The sequence below is a fragment of the Acanthochromis polyacanthus genome, chromosome 3, assembly GCF_021347895.1.
Source record: "Acanthochromis polyacanthus isolate Apoly-LR-REF ecotype Palm Island chromosome 3, KAUST_Apoly_ChrSc, whole genome shotgun sequence".
Lineage (NCBI taxonomy): Eukaryota > Metazoa > Chordata > Actinopteri > Pomacentridae > Acanthochromis > Acanthochromis polyacanthus.
In genome coordinates, this window is record NC_067115.1 from 26,810,882 (window position 1) to 26,836,778 (window position 25,897).

Consider the following 25,897-nt stretch of genomic DNA (forward strand, 5'->3'; position numbering starts at 1 on the left):
AAAGTCAGCACCTGTATTTAACCAAGGAATAGAAAACAGACAGAGTCCAAATGTTTTAAATTGATCAACCTTATTTGGCAGTGTGGTCAGGTGAAAAACAACATCATTTAAATTTGAGAGGAGAAAATTTGGGCAAATTCTCAGTAAAACATTTCAAACCAACAGGAAATAGAGCTGACATTGAAAATCCACTTCAAACTGGTTTTCATTCACTTCTTGGTTCCTGGTTACATTTCAGATATTAGAATGGAGCAGCTGTTGTAGTCGTTGCTGCCGTAGTAGTTGTAGCAACAGCAGGAAACAGGAGGTGTGTTTTAGGACACATTTTAAGATGTTACTGTTTACTTCTGAAGACATACTTTCCTGATTTTACGGGAGATGTAGTTTCCTTTCAACTGTCTTTGATTTCTCTCAAAAGTTTTTTATTTACATTTTCCAACACTGATTTTCATCCATCGAATTGTGTTTTTTTTTTCAATCTGACAATTTTTTGATTTGTCTGTTTAATTTTTTTAGTCTTGTGGAGCACTTTAATGAACTTGGAATTTGAAAAGTGCTCCATAACTGAAGGTTATTATCCTATGAGGGCAAGAAGAGCCTGGATGAGTTGTTGGATTTGTGTTGCAGACAAAGTGGTAGTAGCACCAGCAGCAGTAGTTGTAGCAGTTGTAGTGGTAGCCTTAATGGAAAACAGAGACATTTGTTGTCAAACAGTCAGATATTTTATAGTAACTGATGCTCATGTGTGGTTTGATTCTAGAGGATGAAGAAAGAACTCACCTCTTCAGAGTTGGTATTACAATCAGAGTCTGAATGGGCAAGTCGTTTGTGTCCTCCATCCATCTGTAGAAAATCCACAAGTTACACCTTGAATATTACCTGCATTCTACTTTATTACAATAATAACAGATTGTACATTTTATATATATTTTTACAAGTATAATAAAGCCACACTTACAGGATTGGCCAGAGCGAGGCTCAGGAGGCATCCAAGAACAAGTGCTACCTTCAGCATGGTTTCAGTGATCACAACTGTAAAAACTAATAACAGGAATAGAAACGTGCTCAAAAGAACTATTTAGTCAAAGTAAAAACTAACTTGAATAGATATTAAGCCATCTTCCATCAGAAAATCAGTAATTACCATCAGGTCTTAGCTTCAGCAGACTGTCTCACAGATGGTCAGGGAGGTTGTTGTGGTGTTGCTCTGAACGTGGAGCTTTTCTTACATACACTTTCAGGAGCAGCATTGTTGAGAAACTCACCCACTTTCCAAGATGGCAGCATGTCTTTTGTCTCTGTCGGGTGTCTGTCTGTTTTAAATGTTTTAATTGGGTTTTTAGCATTTTCTTTTTTTCTTTTTGAAACTGTGGAGAGATTCTGTCCTGGAAGCAGCCGAGTCAGGATTATTGTGGATTTACTTCTCAAAAGGTTCAATTTAAGACTGACAAAGAAGAGCCAGAGGACTGTTTCACCCACCCTGCTCTGCAGCCAGAGGCCTGTTCCATCCACCTTGTTCTGCAGCCACAGGCCTGTTCCATCCACCTTGTTCTGCAGCCACAGGCCTGTTCCATCCACCCTGTACTGCAATCTGGAGCCCGCTCCATCCTCCCTGCTCTGCGGTCATCATCCTAACCCAAGCCTCCAGTGAAATCTAAATTTTAATCTGTCATTCTTTTACAATGCCACTTATTATTGTATTAGGCTTTATTTCCTTGATTGGACCAGTGAGATGGTGGCCCCACATGAGGGGCATTCCTCCTCCTCCTCCCATAAAATCACCTCAGGAGGACATATTTATAGTTTGAGCCACAGCTCAAACTATAAAAATATGACTTTCTGCTACAATGACTGTTGCAGCGTTACTCTTACAACTACACATGAGCACATAGCTGTGTCCTTGAACATATCCATGTGGCTGCTTAAACCCAATTTGTCTGCAGCTTTGCTGTCTCCTTGTATTGAGTGAGCATTTCTGTATTTCTACAATCTCCTCACCTGCTAATACTTATCCATCCAGCCAAGTGTCTGATGTTAAAGGTTTTAACACCAGGATTAAACGTTTAGTGATACTTCTGCTATTGCTTTCAGGGAATGTTGAGACAAATCCAGGTCCTGATACACTGGCACACTCTTACACCCCTGCAGACTTTAAAACTAGAACTGGCCTTGGATTAATTCATATAAATGTAAGCAGTCTACTAAACAAGATGGATTTGTTAAAGGTCTGGAAAAACTCAACAAATGCTGATGTCATTGTTTTATCTGAAACCTGGCTCACTAAATCTGTGCTTGATAAGGATATTACTATTAATGGCTACAATGTTTATCATGCTGATCGACCATGAAAAGGCGGTGGAGTTGCAATTTATATCAGGAGCAATTTTGATGTTAATTTAGTGCTTAAAGAATCAGTATCTAATGAACTTGAATTTCTTGCTCTAGAAATAGAATTAACAAAGAATCATCGGATCATGTTGGTAGGATGTTACAGACCACCATCTGCTCCTAAAAATGCATTGTCTTCTCTTGTTAAATTTTTACAACAATTGAAATACAACAAATTACTTTTGGTTGGAGATTTAAACTGGGATTGGCTTATGCCGGTGTCTGACCACCTGAAGGCACAATGTGATTATCTTAACCTCACACAATTAATTGATTCCCCTACCAGACCTAACTCCAAATGCCCCCAGAGAGCAAAACACTCATTGACCTAGTTTTAACTAACATGCCCTCTAAATATTCGACAACAGGTGTCTTTCCAAATGATCTGAGTGATCACTGTGTGATAGCGGTCGTGAGAGACACAAGGCTTCCCAAAAGTAAGCCACGCTTTGTTGTGAAGCGCAATATGAAAATGTTTGAACAGGCTTTCTTGCATGACCTTTATCATTTTGACTGGAAAAGGATTGTCCTTTTTGATGATGTTGAACTAGCTTGGAGTTACTTTCATGAAAGTTTCAGTTGTATCATTAACAAACACGGCCCCCTGCGCAAGTTCAGAATTAAAGGTCGTGATAATCCTTGGTTTACAACTAAACTAGCAGAACTTCTGCCTGAGCGAAATTCTGCATGGGCCAGGGCACGTAAATCAGGCTTGGAAAATGACTGGCTTCATTTTAGACAATTAAGAAACAAATTTACCTCTCTTCTCCGAAACACGAAGTCTGAGTTTTACTTGTCCATGACTACTGAAAGTCTGAACAACCCAATTAAATCAATTGGAAATCAATTAAATCCTTGTCCTCTTCTTCTAACCTAGTCAATCTTCCTTCTAGTATGCTGATTGATGGCAGCAGAGTAACTGATAGAACTGAAATTTTAAATTATTTTAACAAACATTTTATTTCCTCTGAGTTCTTGTTTAACTCCTAAAACCACTCTAAACAACCAATACTTTGGGAAAAGGCCTCGAATGACACTCCACCGGTTGATAAGACCTCTGGTAATGTACAGTCTTTTAATTTTACACCTTTTTCTATATCTGAGGTTGCTAAAGCACTTAAAGGCCTTGATCCTAAAAAAGCACCAATACCAGACAATTTGGAACCTCGCTTTTTAAAACTGGCATCTGAAATTGTAGCTGCTCCTTTGTGTTACATTTTTAATCTTAGTCTGTTGACCAATGTAATTCCAAGAGTGTGGAAATCTGCATTTGTTGTCCCCCTTTTGAAAGGAGGAGATCCAACTATTTTAAATAATTATAGGCCTATTTCAAAACTGTCTGTTCTGGCTAAGGTATTTGAATTCCTTGCCAGTGATCAAATAAAAGAATACCTGGTCAGTAATTCTATTCTATCGAATTCCCAGTCAGGATTTTGCAAAAAACATAGTACTACCACTGCAACCTTGAAGTAGAGATGGGATTTATGGCTCTTTGAGGGGAGCTGGATCTTGGTGAGACGTTCCTTCCAAAGAGCCTTTCAAAAAACTGGCTCATTTGGCTCGTTTTTATATTTATTAAATTTTAAAAAGCCAGTCTGGCCTTCACTCATTTAATCTTGGAAATAATCACTGGGAGGAATGAATATAGATGTCTCACCAATATGAGTTTGAATTATTCTGAAATATTGATTATAACCTCATTTGACGTGTGGATTAGATTTTAAAGTCTGCCACTTTTACTGTTCAATGTTGAGTTTTCAGGTGTCTGTGCAAATTATTTGTGGAGCCTGACTTAGAAATATTTTTTTGACAAATACTGCATTTACCCTTAATGTCTGCCACGAGAGAAAAGTGCATCCAAATGCTGCTTCGTTTCCTTAATTGGCTCATTTTGTCAACGATGATGGACTGACTCTCCTCCTCCTCATTTAGACCGCTCGCTGCTGCTGCTCTCCAAGGCAGGGGGCATTCAAGTGTTTCTGTGTTGTTGTTGTTGTTGTTGTTGTTTTATTTTTTTACTGGCGCACTCACGTGAAGGCAGCATGCACAACGTGGCGTGACGCTATTTGCATATCTAATAAGCACCGCGCAGCTGGGCTGCGCTCCTCCCCATGTAACTGGGGAAAAAAAAAACAATGGTTCCCAGCTGCGACTCGGTTCCCATCGTTCATGTTAAGGAGCCGTTCAAAAGAACCAGTTCGTTCGTGAACGTCACAACACTACCTTGAAGGTTATAAATGACATAATTGAAGCCTTAGATAATAAGCAGTGCTGTCTTTCTCTCTTTATTGATTTCTCTAAGGCCTTTGATACCGTGGACCATGGTATTCTGATTGAGCGCCTTACAGCAGTTGGGTTTTCAGCACATGCAGTGAGATGGTTCGCAAACTATCTTAAAGACAGAACCCAGGCTTTGCAGCTAGACGGTGTTTCTTCTGAGGGCTCAGTTTGTCCACAAGGGGGTGCCCCAAGGTTCAGTACTTGGGCCTTTGTTATTTACTTTGTATATAAATAATATTGGAATGAATATTCCTCATGCAACCTTTCACTTTTATGCTGATGATACAGTCATATATTGCTCTGCACCCACGCCTGCAGAAGTGTTTGCACACCTGCAGAATGCATTTAATAGAATATAAGAACAACTTTGCCAATTGTAACTTTTTCTAAATGCTGATAAAACAAAATTGATGTTTTTCACTAACTCTAAATCAGCAAGATCAAGTCAGTCTGCCATTGTTACCAGCAGCAGTCAATAGATTGAACTTGTATCCACTTTTAAATACCTGGGGTTCTTAATTGATGACCACCTCTCCTTTAAGGAACATATTCAATACACTGTAAAGAGACTGAAGCTTTTACTTGGATTTTATTTTAGAAATAAGTCTTGCTTTTCCTTTAGAGTGAAACAGAAACTGGTAGAGTCAACTTTTCTTCCGATTATTGATGATGGTGATGTGTTGAATATGAATGCCTCCGATCAATCCCTCCACATGCTGGATTGTGTGTATCATGGTGCTCTGAGGTTTATTACAAATTGTGGAGTCTCAACTCATCATTGTGTCTTACACGGTAAGGTAAATTGGCCTTCATTATATGTGCGCCGGCTTGGCAATTGGTATGTGCTGATTTACAAGCCATTCTTCAGCTGACTCCATCTTATTTATCACTCCTTTTAATTCCATCTAATAGGCCCTACGGTCTCTGATCTCAGGACTTTTTACATTTTACTGTTCCTAAGGTCAGAACAGAAATGGGGAAGGAAGCTTTCAGATTTTCTGCTCCAAGTACATGGAACACTTTGCAATCAGAGCTCAAACTCCAAAATTTGGTATCTCGGAATGTTTTTAAGTCTATGATAAACTTCATTATATCCAGGCTTAGGAAGTGCAAATGTTCAATTTAACTGAAGTGTTTGACTAATCCTTTGAACTCTTTTAACTAAGTTTTAAAATCCAATTGTAAAATGTATGTTATTTGTATTTTTAACTGTATTTGTAACGTGTTGGAACTTTATGTGCTGCCAATCTTGGCCAGGTCTCTCTTGTAAAAGAGATCTTGGATCTCAGTGGGTCAAACCTGGTTAAATAAAGATTATATATATATATATATATATATATATATATATATATAAGAAACCTTCCACCTCCATATTTCAAGGTGTGTCTAATGATTCCAGACAGAAATCATGTCCCTATTAGATCAAAGCAGAAAAATCAGGGCTCAATAAGTCTTTCTACCTGAGATGACAGGTCTTTTCCTATTATAATGGCTTATAGGATTCCCTGCTCAGTAACCAACTGATTCAGCTGAACCAGCTGCTCTAGAGGATGCTGACTGTCAAACTTTATCCAGCTGGTTTCAAAGATTTTCCAAAAGATGGAAATAACATCCCAAAAGACAGTCCATTCAAATGACTTTTTGTTCAGAAATTTGAATTCAGGTCTTTTTTCTCATGGTCCTGATTTTATGTTTGTTTCTACTTTCATTTACATATATTTTTGTAGTGCATTAAGACAACTATCAACCCTATGGATGAGGCTGCTGAGGATATTTTCAGGCTCAGCGTTTACAGTTTGTGTCTCATGGTTGTTTTGCTGTGCAGCTGTGTGTAAAAGAATTTCCAACACACATAATTGAGGATGGTTACTAAACAAGGCCAAAATTTTGAAATACTGGGAGACTGATAAGCTCAAACATTAACATTCTTGCTCATGGCGCTTTCAGAAGTTAGAAGAACCTTGTGTTGCACATTCTATGTCATAACTGTATGACAGAGTTCTGTTTGTTGGAGTCTATAGCTCTAACACATGGATAAAACACTTACCACATACTGACAAATGTTTGACTGCTGAGCTCGTAGTTCATCACTCAGTAACCAGGAATTTTATGTCTGCTAGCAGCCTACACATGGAGCTAACTAATCTATACAAACATGGGCTAATGATTAAATTTCAGCATTCTCCATCCATTCGTTTGTGGCTGGGTTAATAAATTTAATGTGGGTTCAAAATGCTGAACCCTGTTGTTGCGGTTTTCTCAACAGGGTTTGTTCAACTGCTGAGAAGAACATCACACTGGTTTTTGTTCATTTAGATGAGTTGTGTCTGTTTTAATAATCATCCTGTCTTGGCAGCTTACAGTGGTGGAAAAAGTTTTCAGACACTCCATGCATTTGTAAAATATTGTAATGAGAATCCCTCTTAGGTCTTCAAGTGTATTTTCTTTCAATATGGTCAAGCTAAACAAATCCGAAAAAACCGTTCATTAAATATACTGACAGTCAATAGAAACTTTGAGGTAGAAATGTACGCAGAATTCTACTTGTAGAACATGGGTTGGTCACTTTGCAAAAGTGAACCAAATACACACCAAGCAATACTCAGTGAGTATCTGCACAATTTGAGAATGGGTTTTGAAGGCCTATATAAAGGCCCAAAAAAGGCCACCATTGTTAGTCCAGTGAACAGCATCATGCCGCGTCTATCACATGAACAACGTCTCCGGGCACTGGGTACGGTGGAGGCCGGTTTGAGCTACAGTGATGTAGCCAGGCGTATGGGCTGTTCCAACCCACAATCAGAAGCCTGGTCCAAAGCATGCGGCGACGGATTGCTGCCTGCATCGAAGCAAATGGAGGCCATACTCGGTATTGACTGTTGTGACTTTGTGTTTTGCAGGTGCCGTTTTCTTTTGTGAAATTCTTTATTTTGAAATCATTCTTGAAACTTTAGATTTTTGTTTCTGTATGCCAATATGCTAAACAAATGATTCATGTGAAGAAAATCCAGTTTCGGGCTTCAAAATAAAAATTATGTTGAAAAATATGGTCTCAAAGTTTCTATTGACTGTCAGTGTACTTAAAATCGATTGGTTCCATAAAACTACCTAAGAAATTTTGAGTTTCTACTGTGTGCTAATGGCAGGACTACTAAATATTATTTTTATAATCAGATGGTTTATTTTTTGTTCAGTTTTAAACATATTCTCTGTTTTTTGTTGACTTTGATACCGACAATGCTGAGAACGAACATATTGAAACTGTCAACAATTTAGTTTTGTTCATTTTTTTTGTAAACAATAAACAACAACACATATAATTTGTATTTGTTTGTATCTGTCCAATACAGCCACACTTTTTTAAAGACAAAAAGATATTTCAACAAACATTTCACGATAATATTTGAGATTATGTGAAGTTTTAAGGGGGTCCGAAAACTTCTTTCCATCACTGTATGTACCCTGTGTACACGTGTAGGCGTACTACGTTATGATTTTGCACTCGTTGATTAGGGCACCACCTCGTTAGAGGAATTAATTAGAATTTATTAATTATTAATGAAAATTTTGATCAGTCTCATATAAAAAGCGAGAATCCTCGGTTAAAGGGACCACATTCTTACACAAGAAACACTCAAAACTGTAATTTGGTCTAAGATGAAGCATTTATTGACTATTCTATTAAAATATTGACAAGTGAACTATATTCAATGCAGATATGATGTGTGTGTGGGTGTGCGTGCATGTCTATGAGAGGTGTGTGTGTGTAGGTGGAATGTGTGTCCCTGTTTTTGCTATATTGTGGGGACCAAATATCCCCACAACTGTAGGAAAACCGAAAACTATGTCACTTGTGGGGACCTCATTTCGGTCCCCACAAGTAGAATAATTCAAGCCTGATTTAACTTCATGCTGTTGAGACACTTTTAACTTGTCTTAATTAAAAAATGAGTTTCAAGTAAATGTTGATGTTCATTCAAACCAGACGTTTTCATCTGAACAGAAAGAATGTGACACTCACTAAATGGTGCCTCGTAGAAACACTACAGTCCAAACAGATTTCTGTGTCAAATTTGAATATTACTCTTGGCGCAATCAGAAAGAAGTGCATCTTCCACTGACGTTCAGTCTCTACCTATCAGGACTGGCACATTGGGAAACAGATGCAACAGCAGAGAAATATCTGGCATTGTGATTACAGGTCAAACGACTTAGCGGTTCAGGTAAGTTCCAGGAAACACCCAATGAAGTTTGCATTTCTGCCTGCCACCTCTTGTTTGAGGAAATTGATCAGTTTTCTGGCTTTGACTACTAACATGCTGTTAGAGAAATGTTTGGTGTCTAATACATGATGGCTCAAACACATTATTCCGCAGTTCAGATGAGTGTTACAGTACAAGTTGCTATGTCAGTGATTTGGTGTTGGATTCATTTTCAGAATCTATCTAATCCTCGCTTGTGTTGTTTCTACTCAGCAGTTTCTACAGTGAACACATTGTAACCTGGATTTAACTGGTAATATACTTAGAACTCACACCTGATATGTAATTATAGCAAGACATATCAACCAGCAGAAGCTGCATTTAACATACAATTTTTTTATCTATCTCTGTATCTATCTCTGTATCTCTGTATCTCTGTATCTCTGTATCTATCTATCTATCTATCTATCTATCTATCTATCTATCTATCTATCTATCTATCTATCTATCTATCTATCTATCTATCTATCTACCGGAACTGCTGAGGGAGGAGCCTCACTGGCAGAGGAGATGAACAGCTTCTTTGCCCGCTTTGAGACAGGATCCCCAGAGACAGCTACACCACACCCTGCGGTCCAGAGCATCACCAGCCTCACACTGGAGGAGCACGACGTGAGACGCGCGCTGCGGGCGGTCGACCCATGGAAGGCAGCTGGACCCGATGGTGTCCCTGGACGGGTGCTGAAGAACTGCGTTGACCAGCTGACTGGAGTGTTCACCAGAATCTTCAACCGGTCCCTTTCCCAGTCCGTCATCCCACCCTGCCTCAAGTCCTCCACCATCGTCCCCCTGCCCAAGAAGCAACACATCTCCAGCCTCAATGACTACTGGCCAGTAGCTCTCACTATAGTGGTGATGAAGTGCTTTGAGAAACTGGCACGGGGTCACAGCACCTCACTCGTCCCCAGAAGTCTCGATCCCCACCAGTTTGCATACAGGGCCAACAGATCGACGGAGGATGCTGTAGCTACAGCGCTCCACGCGTCACTGTCTCACCTGGAGCAGCAGGGAACATACACGCGGATGCTCTTTGTGGACTACAGCTCCGCGTTTAACACCATCCTTCCTCACAAACTGGTGGGTAAACTGGGAGACCTTGGACTTCCACATTCCATCTGCATGTGGATCTATAGCTTCCTGTCGGACCGCAGGCAGAGGGTGAGGGTGGGTGACCACACATCTGGGACCATCAGGCTCAGCATCGGCTCCCCCCAGGGCTGCGTGCTGAGCCCTCTGCTCTACACCCTCTACACATCGGACTGTACCTCTAAGCACCCCAGTAACACCATCATCAAGTTCGCCGACGACACCACAGTTGTGGGGCTCATCTCTGGGGGGGATGAGTCCGCATACAGGGCTGAGGTGGAGCAGCTGACTGGGTGGTGCAGAGACAACAACCTGCTCCTCAACACAGCCAAGACCAAGGAGCTCATCATTGATTTTCGGAGGACTAAAACAGACATTTCACCTCTGATCATCAACGGGGACTGTGTGGAGAGGGTAGAGGACTTCCGCTTTCTGGGTGTCCACTTAGAGAAGGACCTGACCTGGACTGTGAACACCTCCGAGCTACTGAAGAAGGCCCAGCAGAGACTGCACTTCCTGAGGGTGCTCAGGAAGAATAACATCTCCCAGAGACTGCTGGTGTCTTTCTACAGGTGCACCATCGAGAGCATCCTGGTGTACTGTCTGTGCGTGTGGTACACCAGCTGCACGGTGGCTCAGAGGGCCTCACTGCACAGGATCATCGACACGGCCCAAAACATCACAGACTGCCCTCTCCTCACACTTGAAGAGCTGCACTGCTCCCGTTGCCTCCGAAAGGCAGGAAAAATAACCCAGGACCCCTCCCACCCAGGACACCACATGTTTAATCTGTTACCGTCAGGCAGACGGTACAGGTCAATCACTGCAAGGACAAACCGGTTCAGATTCAGCTTCTACCCAACAGCAGTGAGGGTCCTGAACAAAGGCTAATAGCCTTTGTTAATGTGAAATGTGCAATATACACCACTACCTCTTATATTATAACTACCTCATGTCGTTCAATGCACCTTTTATCGTATTTCTCACACGTTCAATGCACCTTTTATCGTATTTCTCACACAGTTTTACACTGACTGAAGGGCTTTTGCAATTTTGTTGTACTTGTTGCAATGACAAATGAAGTTCTATTCTATTCTATTCTATTCTATTCTATTCTATTCTATTCTATCTATCGGTGGTGGAGGTGTGTTGAAGTAGAGCGATAGAGGGTGTTCAAACTTTTTTTCTTTCTTTTGTTTTGTCACTTTTTTTCTGAATGATCAGTGTTTGAATTATTTGGTGAAACTTTGGGCTAACAGTTTAGTGGTTTTTGGTGGTTTTTGGTGTGTTTGGTGCCTCGTGGTGAGGATGGCGTCCTCTGAGACGCCACCGCCGCCGGCTTCCCTGAGCCACGGTATGAGGCTGGTGTCACCACCGGCCTCCAACATGGAGCAGGTCCTGCTGGCGGTGGGAGACCAGGTGGGTCACGGGAACATCTCGTATGCTTCCCGTATGAACAAGGCTGTGGTCGTGTTCTTTTAACATCAGAGCTTTGTGACAACCCGGATTAACCCTCGACGAGGAGTTTATTCAAGTTTCTCCTCTGACTGTGCCGTCTACGCGGATCACAGTATCTGGCATCCCTCCATTCATTCAGAATGAAGCGCTGGGGAAGGAGCTCAGGCGTTTTGGTAAGTTTGCCAGTGGGTTTCGTTGCTTTGGGGTGTAAAGACACTAAGTTAAAACATGTTCAGTCTCTGCGGAGACAGATTTTTGGATTCTCCGTCGCAAACACTGGACGTGTCCTTCATTGTAAAACACGAAGAAGGTTTCTACATGTTTTATGCAAGCTCAGGAAACATGAAGTGTTGGGGATGTGGGCCATAAGTGTGTTGCCTGTCCACACAGACAGCAAACGGTGAGACCGGCTGGGGGTGACGGCGGGGAGGTGAGCGGTGGGGCCGAGCGAGCTGTGGCCGTGGGTCCCGCGGGCGTGGTGGCTGCTGCCGGTTCCTCGGCGCCAGAGCCTGCGATTGCCTGCTCCGGGGACTCGGTGGCTGTTGCTGGTCCCGCGGGCTCGGCGGCGGCGGTGGCTGCCACTGGTGCACCGCGTGCAGCTGCGGTACAGCACAGTGTTTGTGAGTCTAACTCGGGTTTTGTTGAAAGTGTGCCTGTGAATAGTGTGACTGAGTGCCGTGTTGAGCAGGCAGAGGCTCACACAGCAGAGGATTTGGGAGTTTGTGCTCCTGAGCAGGTGAGCTGAATCAGGTGGAGGCTGCAGACACGGAGCAGAAACTGCAGACTGGGTCTTAGGCTGCTCCAGGGTGCAGTCAGGAGGCAGTGGTCTTCTCAGATGCTGATGTTGACTCAGATTCTGTGTCTGTGGCAGATAGTGTGTCACTGAGCACAGATCTATATTCTTTGGAGGAGGTGACAGACTTCCTAGATGACTCTTTTGGCAGGTCAGTGGAGATAACAGATTATTTCCCTGACATGCAGAAAATTGTGAAGTCTGTTGATACTCTGCAGAAGGTCGTAGGTAAGGACCTGCTGTGTCTCCAAAAGCATGTCGCACATGTGAGGAAAATTCTAAGGGGAAAAAAAGTACTGAAAAACGTAAAGTTTCCAAATAATTTTAAAAAATGATTGTGTGTCACAGGGTGTTTTCTCTCTGCTGTATTTTTCTGTCTGTCCTGCTCTTTTTCGTGTCTCCTCATATGCAGCCTTTAAGGGGAGCTTCTTTAAATATTAATGGGGGTAGAAACCCACAGAAAAGAGCATTAGTATCTGAAATTATTAAACAGAAAAAAATAGATGTAGTTTTGTTGCAGGAAACACATAGTGACAGTTTTAATGAGGCAGACTGGGGAATGTGGTTGGGGGGTCAGTATGCACTCAGCCACGGCTCAAACATAGTGCTGGAGTGGCTGTTTTATTCTCCCCATTCGTACATGTTACAATTTTATCCAGCTGTGAGATCATGGTGGGCAGAGCTTTAATGGTAAAGGTAGAAATCATTGGGTTTGTTTTTAATTTGTTTATCATTTATGCACCCAATCAAAGGTCTGAACATTTAGTTTTATTTAATTTATTAAAAAACAAGTTTAGGGAGTAGCAGTCAGGGGGAGTGCATCATACTGGGGAGGGATTGGAACTGCTGCACTGATGACCCTTAGGTCAGGATAGGACAGGAGATTCAGTCTCAGTCATCCTCTTTCCTGGCCCAGATGGTCGCAGAGGCAAACCTCGTTGCCATCTGGAGATTAAAATACCCCTCCACTCGACAGTACACCTGGGTGAGAGTCTCTGACGGCATGGTCAGTGCAGCGAGACTGGATAGATTTTATATTTCATCGTCTTTTATTACTCGTGCAACTAGGAGTCAAATCCGACCAGTCGGTTTCTCTGAAAATTTTAAATTGTTTTGGGCAGAGTGGAGGTACAGGAAAGAGTTTTTTGTGTCTCTTAGTCAGTGGTGGGAGGTAGGAAAGGGTCAGATTAGGGTTTTCTGCCAAAAGTACTCCGCCCAGTCCACTGCAGAAGTCCGAAGGGCTATGGAGCAGCTGGAGGCAGAGATCAGGGAGCTGGAGTGCATGTCCGTGGAGAACCCGGAACAGTTGCTCTCCAAGAAACAGCAGCTGAACTCTTTCCTCCTGGAGAAAGCTAAAGGAGCCCTGGTCCGAGCCCGCTTCACCACCATCAGAGACATTGATGCCCCAACGTCCTTCTTTTTCAATTTGGAAAAGTCACAAGGCCAAAGAAAACAAATGGTGTGTCTGATGGGGGGTTAACCTCAGACCCCACTGAGATGAGGAGGCATGCCGGGGCTTTCTACTCCGAGCTGTTCAGAGCTGAGCGCTGTGATGTGGAGGCTACAGCTGAGCTTCTCCAGGACCTTCCTCAGCTGAGCCCAGCAGATCAGGACACCCTGGGATGCCACATCACCATGGAGGAGCTGACCTCTGCGGTAACAAAGATGGCCTCAGGGAAAGCACCGGGTATGGACAGTTTACCAGCGGATTTCTTTAAACACTTCTGGAGTACCCTGGGACCGGACCTGCTGGACGTGTTTCAGGAGTCTTTCCTGAGGGGAACCCTTCCGGCCTCCTGCAGGCGAGCGGTGATATCGCTTCTGCCAAAGAAGGGGGACCTGACCTTGCTGAAGAACAGGAGACCCGTAGCCCTTTTATGTACGGACTATAAAATATTGTCCAAGGTTTTAGCCAACAGACTGAAGGGTTTTATGGATTTTATTATTGGTGCTGATCAGTCTTATTGTGTCCCTGACAGAGCCATGTTGGACAATTTGTTTTTAATGCGGGACACTTTCGATGTGTGCAAACTGTACAACTTAAAGACTGGAATAATATCTATTGACCGGGAGAAAGCCTTTGATCGTATCGATCACTCCTTCTTATTTTCCACATTGCAGGCTTTTGGTGTTGGGGAGCACTTCCTATCCTGGGTGAAGCTATTGTACAGTGGTGCATGTTGTGTAGTGACAACACGGTCTCACGGGGATTCGTGAAACTGTCACGTCAGTTTTTGTTTCGGTTTCGTGCGCACCAACACGATGTCGTCATGTTTTTCGTGCCGCTCACCACGAGCGAAACCCGCTGTGGTAATCACATCTGAAAGTGGTTTATACCGGCGGATTCATGACGATCTAAGCTGTCCATCGGCATTTGCGGCCGCCGGACATTCTTTAAATTCCTATGCAAATTCGGCGGATTCATGACGATTTAAGCTGTCCATCGGCATTTGCGGCCGCCGCCGCCATTGCGGCCGCCGGACATCCGGCCACGGCAGCGGCCGGATCACATCTGAAAGTGGTTTATACCGGCGGATTCATGACGATTTAAGCTGTCCATCGGCGTTTGCGGCCGCGGCCGTGGCCGCCATTGCGGCCGGATGTCTGGCGGCCGCCAGTATAAACCACTTTCAGATGTGATTACCACAGCGGGTTTCGCTCGTGGTGAGCGGCACGAAAAACATGACGACATCGTGTTGGTGCGCACGAAACCGAAACAAAAACTGACGTGACAGTTTCACGAATCCCCGTGAGACCGGGCTGTTAGTGAAGGTGGGTGGTGGGCTCAGCAGTCCTGTTACAGTTGGCAGAGGTATCAGGCAGGGCTGCCCTCTCTCTGGCCAACTGTACAGTGTGGCCATTGAGCCTCTTCTTTGTAGACTTAGAAAGCAATTGAGGGTCTTATATTTACCTGAACCAGCTCAGAACGGGTCTTTAGTTGTGTCTGCTTATGCTGATGACGTTAATGTTTTGTGCAGGATCAGGAGGACATCCAGCAGCTAAAGTACTGCCTGGGCCTCCATGAGAAGGCTGCTTCAGCAAAAGTTAACTGGGACAAAAGTGAGGCATGTTTGGTCGGCCACTGGAGTGCAGGGAACATTCCCAGTCTTCCTGGTGGCCTCAGGTGGGGAAACAGGGGGCTAAAGGTCTTGGGAGTGTATTTGGGATGTGAGGATATTATAGCTAAAAACTGGGAGGGAGTGCTGGAAATGGTAGAAGCCAAGTTATCTAAATGGAAATGGTTGCTACCTCAGATCTCTTACAGGGGAAGAGCTCTGATTGTCAACAATCTGGTGGTGTCATCCCTGTGGCACAGACTCCATGTGCTGAACCCTCCATCTGAACTGATGAAACATCTGCAGGAGCTCCTGGTGGACTTTTTCTGGTTGGGTCATCACTGGCTGCGAGCATCCGTCCTGTACCTTCCGGTGGAGGAGGGGGGACAGGGCCTGATCGACATCGCCTCCAGGACTGCAACTTTCAGGCTTCAGGCAGCTCAGTGGCTGCTGTATAGATCATCTCTCAGCTGGTCGGCGTTAGCTATGCTGCTGCTCCGGAGAGCTGGGGGACTGGGACTGGACAAGCAGCTGTTCCTGCTGAAGCCCCCTGCTCCAAGCTTCACTGAACTCTCCCCTTTTTACATCTCTGTGTTTGAGGCCTGGAGGACTCTAGTGTTCACCCAAATGTCTGACCCAAAGCCTGGGACGTGGCTGTTTGAGGAGCCACTTTTCAGTAACGATCTCCTGGTTAGCACCGTGCTGTCCTCCGTCACGCTGAAAAGTGCCTTCGTTAAAGCAGGAGTCACGAAGCTTGGACACCTCGTAAGAACCCCCGTGGAGAGACTGGCTCAGCTTACTGGCGTAAGATCAACCAGAGTGCTGCAGAACCTGATGAAGGAGGTGTGGCAGTCTCTGTCGGGGCCCCTCAGGGCCTTTGCTCAGAGTCGGGGTCTGGCCGAGCGATGGACAGACGGCCATGAGTACACCTTCCCGTCTCTGAGTGCGAGTCCTGCAGTGAGTGACTGGAGAGAGGAGAGTGGGCTGCTGCTGTCTCTGAGGAGTCCAGCACTGGGGACTTTGAGATCCTGCACAGGAAAGCAGTTTTACCTGAGCTGCATGAGGGTGCTAAACCTGGACTCCCTCACTGGAGTCAGAGAGTCCAAGTGGACTGAGGTTTTTGGCTCAGGCTTTTCCCCTAATGGCAGCTGGAGGGTCCTGTATAAGCCTCCTGTGGAGAAACGTGTGGCTGATCTCCGGTGGAGGATTATACATGGAGCAATAGCTACGAACAGATACAGAGCTCACCTTGATCCAAGCACTGGGGAGGGATGTCCTTTCTGCTCACACACAGAGACCACCGAACACCTGGTGCTGTCCTGTCCCAGACTGGCTGAGCTTTTCGGAACGCTGCAGGAGTGGGTGGGGGTTTGGGAGAGGTGTTTTCTTTTCCCCTCTTCATCTTTGGTCCCAAATACACTCCCAAGAAAAAGCTGATTCTGGTGTTGATTAATTTTGTCTTTGCTAGTGCCAAACTGGCAATATGGAAAAGTCGAAAAAACAAAGTTCTGGGGGTGGGCTGGACTGATCCAGTCTCTTTTATGAAGGGTTTGTTAGCAGCTCGACTCAGAATTGAATACACATTTTATAAATCGACAAACAACTCGGATGGTTTTAGGGATGTGTGGGCTGTCAGGCAGGTCCTGTGCTCACTGGAGAAGGATGGCTCCTTGGTACTTAATTTCTGAAGGACTCGTTTTTTTGAGAGAGAGAGAGTGTGTGTGTGTGTGTGTGTGTGTGTGTGTGTGTGTGTGTGTGTGTGTGTGTGTGTGTGTGTGTGTGTGTGTGTGTGTGTGTGACAGTGTGTGTGTGTGTGTGACAGTGTGTGTTAAAATTAATCATGTTTCATTAATTAACATGTAAAAATGTAAACTGTCTTGAAGTATTGTCAGAATGTCGCATAAATAAAGTTTGCTAAAAGTCAAAGTCTATCTATCTATCTATCTATCTATCTATCTATCTATCTATCTAATCTTTTGTAAACAGTCATAAATGTTCACTAACATCAACCACCAGTGGTATTCATAGCTGGAGGTTGGGAATTAAAAGGATAAATAATCGTATTATAGTGTAACACAGCTGCAATTAGCACACAAACAGAACAGAGTCCATATATTTTACATTTATGAACTTTATTTGGCAGTGTGGTCAGGTGAAAAACATGATTTAAACTTGAGAGCAGAAAATCAGAACAAATTCTCAGTAAAACATTTCAAACCAACAGGAAATAGAGCTGACATTGAAAATCCACTTCAAACTGGTTTTCATTCACTTCTTGGTTCCTGGTTACATTTCAGATATTAGAATGGAGCAGCTGTTGTAGTCGTTGCTGCTGTAGTAGTTGTAGCAGCAGTAGGAAACAGGAGGTGTGTTTTAGGACACATTTTAAGATCTTGCTGTTTACTTCTGAAGACATACTTTCCTGATTTTACGGGAGATGTAGTTTCCTTTCAACTGTCTTTGATTTCTCTCTAAAGTTTTTTTTACTTTTTCCAACACTGGTTTTCATCCATCGAATTGTGTGTTTTTTTTTCCAATGTGACAATTTTTTGATTTGTCTGTTTAATTTCTTTTAGTCTTGTGGAGCACTTTAATGAACTTGGAATTTGAAAAGTGCTCCATAACTGAAGGTTATTATCCTTGTAAGAGGGCAAGAAGAGCCTCGAGGATTGTGTTAGTTGTGCTGGGGACAAAGTGGTAGTAGCACCAGCAGCAGTAGTTGTAGCAGTTGTAGTGGTAGCCTTAATGGAAAACACAAACATTTTGTTGTCAAACAATCAGAAATTTTACAGTAGCTGATGTTCATGTGTGGTTTGATATTAGAAGACGGAGAAGGAACTCACCTCATTAGAGTTGGAACCAGAATCAGAAACATCGTTTGAGCGGGCAAATCGTTTGTGTCCTCCATCCATCTGTAGAAAATCCGCAAGTTACACCTTGGATGTTACCTGCATTCTACTTTATTACAATAATAGTATATTGTACATATTATATATATTATTATGAGTATAATAAAGCCACACTTACAGGACTGGCCAGAGCGAGGCTCAGGAGGCATCCAAGAACAAGTGCTACCTTCAGCATGGTTTCAGTGATCACACCTGAAAAAAACAATAAAAAATAATAGAAACTTCCTCAAATGATCTATTTAGTCAAAAAACAAACTAAATAGATATTAAGCCATCATTCTTCAGAAAATACTGCCAAAAAGCGTTTCATATAATTACCGTCAGGTCTTAGCTTCAGCAGACTGTCTCACAGATGATCAGGGAGGTTGTTGTGGTGTTGCTCTGAACGTGGAGCTTTTCTTATATACACTTTCAGGAGCAGCATTGTTGGGAAACTGCAGCTGTTAGGAAATCTTCCACCGCCACATTTCAAGGTGTGTCTAATGATTGCAGACAGAATCCACATCCCTATTAGATCGAGGCAGATAAAGAAAAATCTGGCCAGATCAATCTTGCTCATTGAAATGACAGGTCTGTTCCTATCATTGTGGCTTATAGGATTCCCTGCTCAGTAACCAACTGATCCAGCTGATCCAGCTGCTGTAGAGGATGCTGACTGTCAAACTTTATCCAGCTGGTTTCAAAGAATTTTCTGAAGATCGATATGACATCCCAGAAGACAGTTCCATCAAGGGTCGGCTGAGCAGCTCTGTCACTTATCTGCAGCTCCGTGCTGCAAAGACAGATGTCAAACATCTAAAAGTATGAAGAAACTTCTCTACAGTTGATGCAGAAAATATTCGTTGCCACAACAGTAACAAGTTGTGCTCACGTAACAGCAGAAATCTGTTAAAACTTTCAGTAGAAGTTCACTGCATACAGACGGACAAATGTTTGACTGCTGAGCTCGTAGTTCACTCAGTAACCAGTTATATTATGTCTGCTAGCAGCCTAAACATGGAGCTAACTAAACTCAACTATACAAACATGAGCTAATGATTAAAAGGAAGCTGTCTCCATCCGTTTGTTTGTGGCTGTGTTCATAAAATCAATCTGAAATTCTGAGCATCATCTGAATTATTGTTCAGAATTTCAACTGTTTTCTTCTCTAGAATTATTAAAATCACGCTGTGAAATTACTGTCAAAGTCCTGCATTCTTTTTACACTCAAAAGTGAAGATTGAAACAGGTTGTATTTGGACCATGTGCTGACATTTACCTAATATTTGTTCAAGGTGAAGCCTTTAATTCTGATATAACTCTGGACAATTACAGTCTCTACCCATCAGGATTGGCACATTAGTAAACAGATGCAACAGCAGAGAGATACCTGGTATTATTATTACTGGTCAAATGACTTAGAGGTTCAGGTAAGTTCCAGGCAACACCCAGTGAAGTTTGCATTTCTGCCTGCCACCTCTTGTTTTAGGAAATTAATCACTATTCTGGCTTTAGCTGCTCAAATAAGTCTTTAATTTTTGGAATCCATTTTAAGTATTTTCCTGACAGTTACTGAGAAACAAAGCAGGTCCTACGTCTGTCAGAAGTAGTTGCTCAGGGGAGCCGTAGGAAGCATCATCACTTATTTATTTTGATCAAAATTCCAGCATGCAAGCGATTATTGCTGTAACCATAGATAGATAGATAGATAGATAGATAGATAGATAGATAGATAGATAGATAGATAGATAGATAGATAGATAGATAGATAGATAGATAGATAGATAGATAGATAGATAACCCTAAACAAACAAATCATGCTCATGAGAAAAACATCTGAAACCAGATTTCTTTACATGAAGTCACTGGATGGGACTGTCTTTTGGGATGTTATTTCCATCTTTTGGAAATTCTTTGAAACCAGCTGGATGAAGTTTGACAGTCAGCATCCTCTACAGCAGCTGGATCAGCTGGATCAGTTGGTTACTGAGCAGAGAATCCTATAAGCCGCAATGATAGGAACAGACCTGTCATTTCAATGAGCAAGATTGATTAGGCCAGGATTTTACTTTTGTCTGCTTCGATCTAATAGGGATGTGGACTCTGTTTGCAATCATTAGACACACCTTAAACTGTGGAGGTGGAAGATTTCCTAACAGCTGCAGTTTCCCAACAATGCTGCTCCTGAAAGTGTATATAAGAAAAGCTCCACGTTCAGAGCAACACCACAACAACCTCCCTGATCATCTGTGAGACAGTCTGCTGAAGCTAAGACCTGACGGTAATTATATGAAATGCTATTTGTTGCAGTATTTTCTGAAGGAAGATGGTGGAATTTTATGTAATTAATTTGTACTTTGACTGAATAGTTCATTTGACCAAGTTTTCATTCTTATTTCTGTTTTCAGGTGTGATCACTGAAACCATGCTGAAGGTAGCACTTGTTCTTGGATGCCTCCTGAGCCTCGCTCTGGCCAGTCCTGTGAGTGTGGCTTTATTATATTCATGATAATATATATGATATGTACAATATATTATTATTGTAATAAAGTAGAATGCAGATAATATTCAAGGTGTAACTTGTGGATTTTCTACAGATGGATGGAGGACACAAACGATTTGCCCGCTCAAGCGCTGGTTCTGATTCTGGTTCCAATTCTGATGAGGTGAGTTCCTTCTCCGTCTTCTAATATCAAACCACACATGAACATCAGCTACTGTAAACTTCTGACAGAATCATCTGCTCTGTCTTCAACAACAAATGTTTCTTTTTTCCCTGAAGACTACCACCACTGCTACTACTACTACCACTACAACTGCTACTACAACTACTGCTGCAGGTGCCACTACGACTACTGCTGCTCCCGCCTTGTCTGCACAACAACTCATCCAGCTTCTTATTGCCCTCTTGCAGGGATCATAATCTCTAGTTATGGAGCACTTTTCACAGTCCAAGTTCCAAGTCATAAAATCATCAGGTTGAAAAACAACACAATTCAGTGGATGAAAACCAAAAGGAAAAGGTTGGAAAAGTTAGCAATATTTTTCAGAGAAGTTAACTAAACTAAATCTCACGTAAAATCAGGAGAGTGTGCTTTCAGAAGTAAACAGTAAGATCTTAAAATGTGTCCTTAAACACATTTTCCTGTTTCCTACTGCTGCTACAACTACTACAGCAGCAACGACTACAACAGCTGCTCCATTCTAATATCTGAAATGTAACCAGGAACCAAGAAGTGAATGAAAACCAGTTTGAAGTGGATTGTCAGTGTCAGCTCTATTTCCTGTTGGTTTAAATGTTTCTTGAGATTTTTTTTCTGATTTTCTGCTCTCCACTTTAAATCATGTTTTTCACCTGACCACACTGCTAAATAAAGTTCATAAACGTAAAATATATGGACTCTGTTCTGTTTGTGTGCTAATATTCATATCATGCATGTAACACTTCACCTGAAGTCTGCCTACTCAGCAGCTGTAATGAAAATGAAAAAGATGGTTAATATTGACAATAAATTGCAAATTGGTGTTATTTACAGTAAAAATGGTGGATTGTAAGAGTACATGTGTGTTTCAGTTGTTGAGAACTCATTTTCACCACTTGTCCCTTGACATTTCTATTCTACACATTACAGAATACTGTTTTCCTTATGTGTATTTTTGCTTTAATTTCAGCATGCTAGTGTAGCATCACATCACATCCTACACCCAGCTAGTTTGTGTTGATATTTTGCTAAAGTTTGCATCCATCATGTGTGGATTGAAGGAAAACACACAGCCTTTGATCGGTTTCATTTATTCTATATGAACTTATCCTTCTTTGGGGTTTTTTTGTTTGTTTGTTTTTGTTGTTTCTGACTCATCATGCAGGAGTGTTTGGGAGGAGGTCATCCAGCACTTTCAGGATTTATGGTGTTGTTAAGGTCAGAGTGACATCACTGGGCCAGACCAAATGGAGGATTTTCTTTTGTTTTGTGTTTTTTTTTCCTTTTTAATGAATGTGTCTTATGTATGAAAACACACCATTCAGTTGCAACATAAAATATACTATCAAAGGGGTACATTTAGGAATGCCAACAGGTTTTTAGTGTGTGCAGTGATGTTTTGTGCGGTATCGTTTGCATCCAGGTTGTAGAGAAGGTCACCATGCTGTATGATGGTAGGTGGACTGAAGTGATGAAGTGTGAACTGAGCACATTCACATTTTGCTCCTCTGAGAAAGGGTTGAGTCTGTGCTGCAAAAAAGTGCCTTTTTTGAGTAACTGTGGATTAATTTTGAAATCATTCTTCAGTGTAAATAATTTTTTGTGCTGTTTAGTCACTTTGAGTCTGACATGAATGGAGAAGTGCTGTAAAATAGTAACTTCTCCTCTTTTGCACACAAGAAGTCTGATGAGTCTGTCTGCCTACCACCTTCCTTGATGTTTTTGTCAGACTACTCCACAGTGTGGTGGCACAGTATCATACAATTCACTTACTGTAAAAGAACAACGAGCGTGGAGCTAATGAGAATGTTCCAAATACACTGCCTGTCCAAAAAAAAGTCAGCACCTGTATTTAACCAAGGAATAGAAAACAGACAGAGTCCAAATGTTTTAAATTGATCAACCTTATTTGGCAGTGTGGTCAGGTGAAAAACAACATCATTTAAATTTGAGAGGAGAAAATTTGGGCAAATTCTCAGTAAAACATTTCAAACCAACAGGAAACAGAGCTGACATTGAAAATCCACTTCAAACTGGTTTTCATTCACTTCTTGGTTCCTGGTTACATTTCAGATATTAGAATGGAGCAGCTGTTGTAGTCGTTGCTGCTGTAGTAGTTGTAGCAGCAGGAAACAGGAGGTGTGTTTAAGGACACATTTTAAGATCTTACTGTTTACTTCTGAAGACATACTTTCCTGATTTTACGGGAGATGTAGTTTCCTTTGAACTGTCTTTGATTTCTCTCAAAAGTTTTTTATTTACATCTTCCAACACTGGTTTTCATCCATCGAATTGTGTTTTTTTTTTTTCAATCTGACAATTTTTTTATTTGTCTGTTTAATTTTTTTTAGTCTTGTGGAGCACTTTAATGAACTTGGAATTTGAAAAGTGCTCCATAACTGAAGGTTATTATCCTATGAGGGCAAGAAGAGCCTAGATGAGTTGTTGGATTTGTGTTGCAGACAAAGTGGTAGTAGCACCAGCAGCAGTAGTTGTAGCAGTTGTAGTGGTAGCCTTAATGGAAAACAGAGACATTTGTTGTCAAACAGTCAGATATTTTATAGTAACTGATGCTCATGTGTGGTTTGATTCTAGAGGATGAAGAAAGAACTCACCTCTTCAGAGTTGGTATTACAATCAGAGTCTGAATGGGCAAGTCGTTTGTGCCCTCCATCCATCTGTAGAAAATCCACAAGTTACACCTTGAATATTACCTGCATTCTACTTTATTACAATAATAACAGATTGTACATTTTATATATATTTTTACGAGTATAATAAAGCCACACTTACAGGATTGGCCAGAGCGAGGCTCAGGAGGCATCCAAGAACAAGTGCTACCTTCAGCATGGTTTCAGTGATCACAACTGTAAAAACTAATAACAGGAATAGAAACGTGCTCAAAAGAACTATTTAGTCAAAGTAAAAACTAACTTGAATAGATATTAAGCCATCTTCCATCAGAAAATCAGTAATTACCATCAGGTCTTAGCTTCAGCAGACTGTCTCACAGATGGTCAGGGAGGTTGTTGTGGTGTTGCTCTGAACGTGGAGCTTTTCTTACACACGTGGACAAAATTGTTGGTACCCCTCAGTTAAAGAAGGAAAAACCCACAATTCTCACTGAAATCACTTGAAACTCACAAAAGTAACAATAAATAAAAATTTATTGAAAATTAAATCATCAAAATCAGCCATCACTTTTGAATTGTTGATTAACATAATTATTAAAAAAAAAAAAAACTAATGAAATAGGGCTGGACAAAAATGATGGTACCCATAACTTAATATTTTGTTGCACAACCTTTTGAGGCAATCACTGCAATTAAACGATTTCTGTATTTGTCAATGAGCGTTCTGCAGCTGTCAACAGGTATTTTGGCCCACTCCTCATGAGCAAACAGCTCCAGTTGTCTCAGGTTTGATGGGTGTCTTCTCCAAATGGCATGTTTCAGCTCCTTCCACATATGTTCAATGGGATTCAGATCTGGGCTCATAGAAGGCCACTTTAGAATAGTCCAACGCTTTTCTCTCAGCCATTCTTGGGTGTTTTTGGCTGTGTGTTTTGGATCGTTGTCCTGTTGGAAGACCCATGACCTGCGACTGAGACCAAGCTTTCTGACACGAGGCAGCACATTTCTCTCCAGAATGCCTTGATAGTCTTCAGATTTCATCGTACCTTGCACACTTTCAAGACACCCTGTGCCAGATGCAGCAAAGCAGCCCCAAAACATTACTGAGCCTCCTCCATGTTTCACCGTAGGGACAGTGTTCTTTTCTTCGTATGCTTGGTTTTTGAGTCTATGAACATAGAGTTGATGTGCCTTACCAAAAAGCTTCAGTTTGGTCTCATCTGTCCAAAGGACATTCTCCCAGAAGCTTTGTGGCTTGTCAACATGCATTTTTGCAAATTCCAGTCTGGCTTTTTTATGAGTTTTTTTCAGCAGTGGTGTCCTCCTTGGTCGTCTCCCATGAAGTCCACTTTGGCTCAAACAATGACGAATGGTGCGATCTGACACTGATGTACCTTGGCCTTGGAGTTCACCTTTAATTTCTTTGGAGGTTGCTCTGGGCTCTTTGGATACAATTCCAACGATCCGTCTCTTCAATTTGTCATCAATTTCCTCTTGCGGCCACGTCCAGGGAGGTTGGCTACTGTCCCGTGGGTCTTGAACTTCTGAATAATATGAGCCACTGTTGTCACAGGAACTTCAAGCTGTTTAGAGATGGTCTTATAGCCTTTACCTTTAAGATGTTTGTCTATAATTTTTTTTTCGGATGTCCTGGGACAATTCTCTCCTTCGCTTTCTGTTGTCCATGTTCAGTGTGGTACACACCTTTTCACCAAACAGCAGGGTGACTACTTGTCTCCCTTTAAATAGGCAGACTGACTGATTATGAGTTTGGAAACACCTGTGATGTCAATTAAATGACACACCTGAGTTAATCATGTCACTCTGGTCAAATAGTTTTCAATCTTTTATAGAGGTACCATCATTTTTGTCCAGGCCTGTTTCATTAGTTTGTTTTTTTAAATAATTATGTTAATCAACAATTCAAAAGTATTGGCTGTTTTTGATTATTTAATTTTCAATAAATTTTTATTTATTGTTACTTTTGTGAGTTTCAAGTGATTTCAGTGAGAATTGTGGGTTTTTCCTTCTTTAACTGAGGGGTACCAACAATTTTGTCCACGTGTGTAGATACACTTTCAGGAGCAGCATTGTTGAGAAACTCACCCACTTTCCAAGATGGCAGCATGTCTTTTGTCTCTGTCGGGTGTCTGTCTGTTTTAAATGTTTTAATTGGGTTTTTAGCATTTTCTTTTTTTCTTTTTGAAACTGTGGAGAGATTCTGTCCTGGAAGCAGCCGAGTCAGGATTATTGTGGATTTACTGAGTGACTGAGTGCCGTGTTGAGCAGGCAGAGGCTCACACAGCAGAGGATTTGGGAGTTTGTGCTCCTGAGCAGGTGAGGACTGCAGG

The 25,897-nt window shown here is 42.0% G+C and overlaps 2 long non-coding RNA genes across 2 annotated transcripts; one reads left to right on the forward strand and one right to left on the reverse strand.

Annotated features, from left to right (window-relative positions):
- Positions 1-17,436: 17,436 nt before the first annotated feature.
- LOC127533232 (uncharacterized) lies at positions 17,437-18,680 on the reverse strand. The gene is made up of 4 exons (XR_007941017.1): positions 18,551-18,680; positions 18,351-18,424; positions 18,167-18,235; positions 17,437-18,064 (listed from the first exon to the last, which is right to left on the reverse strand). It is a non-coding gene; the product is annotated as an uncharacterized LOC127533232 (long non-coding RNA).
- Positions 18,681-20,401: 1,721 nt separating this feature from the next.
- LOC127533233 (uncharacterized) lies at positions 20,402-21,677 on the forward strand. The gene is made up of 4 exons (XR_007941018.1): positions 20,402-20,492; positions 20,620-20,693; positions 20,809-20,877; positions 20,994-21,677. It is a non-coding gene; the product is annotated as an uncharacterized LOC127533233 (long non-coding RNA).
- The last annotated feature ends 4,220 nt before the right edge of the window (positions 21,678-25,897 follow it).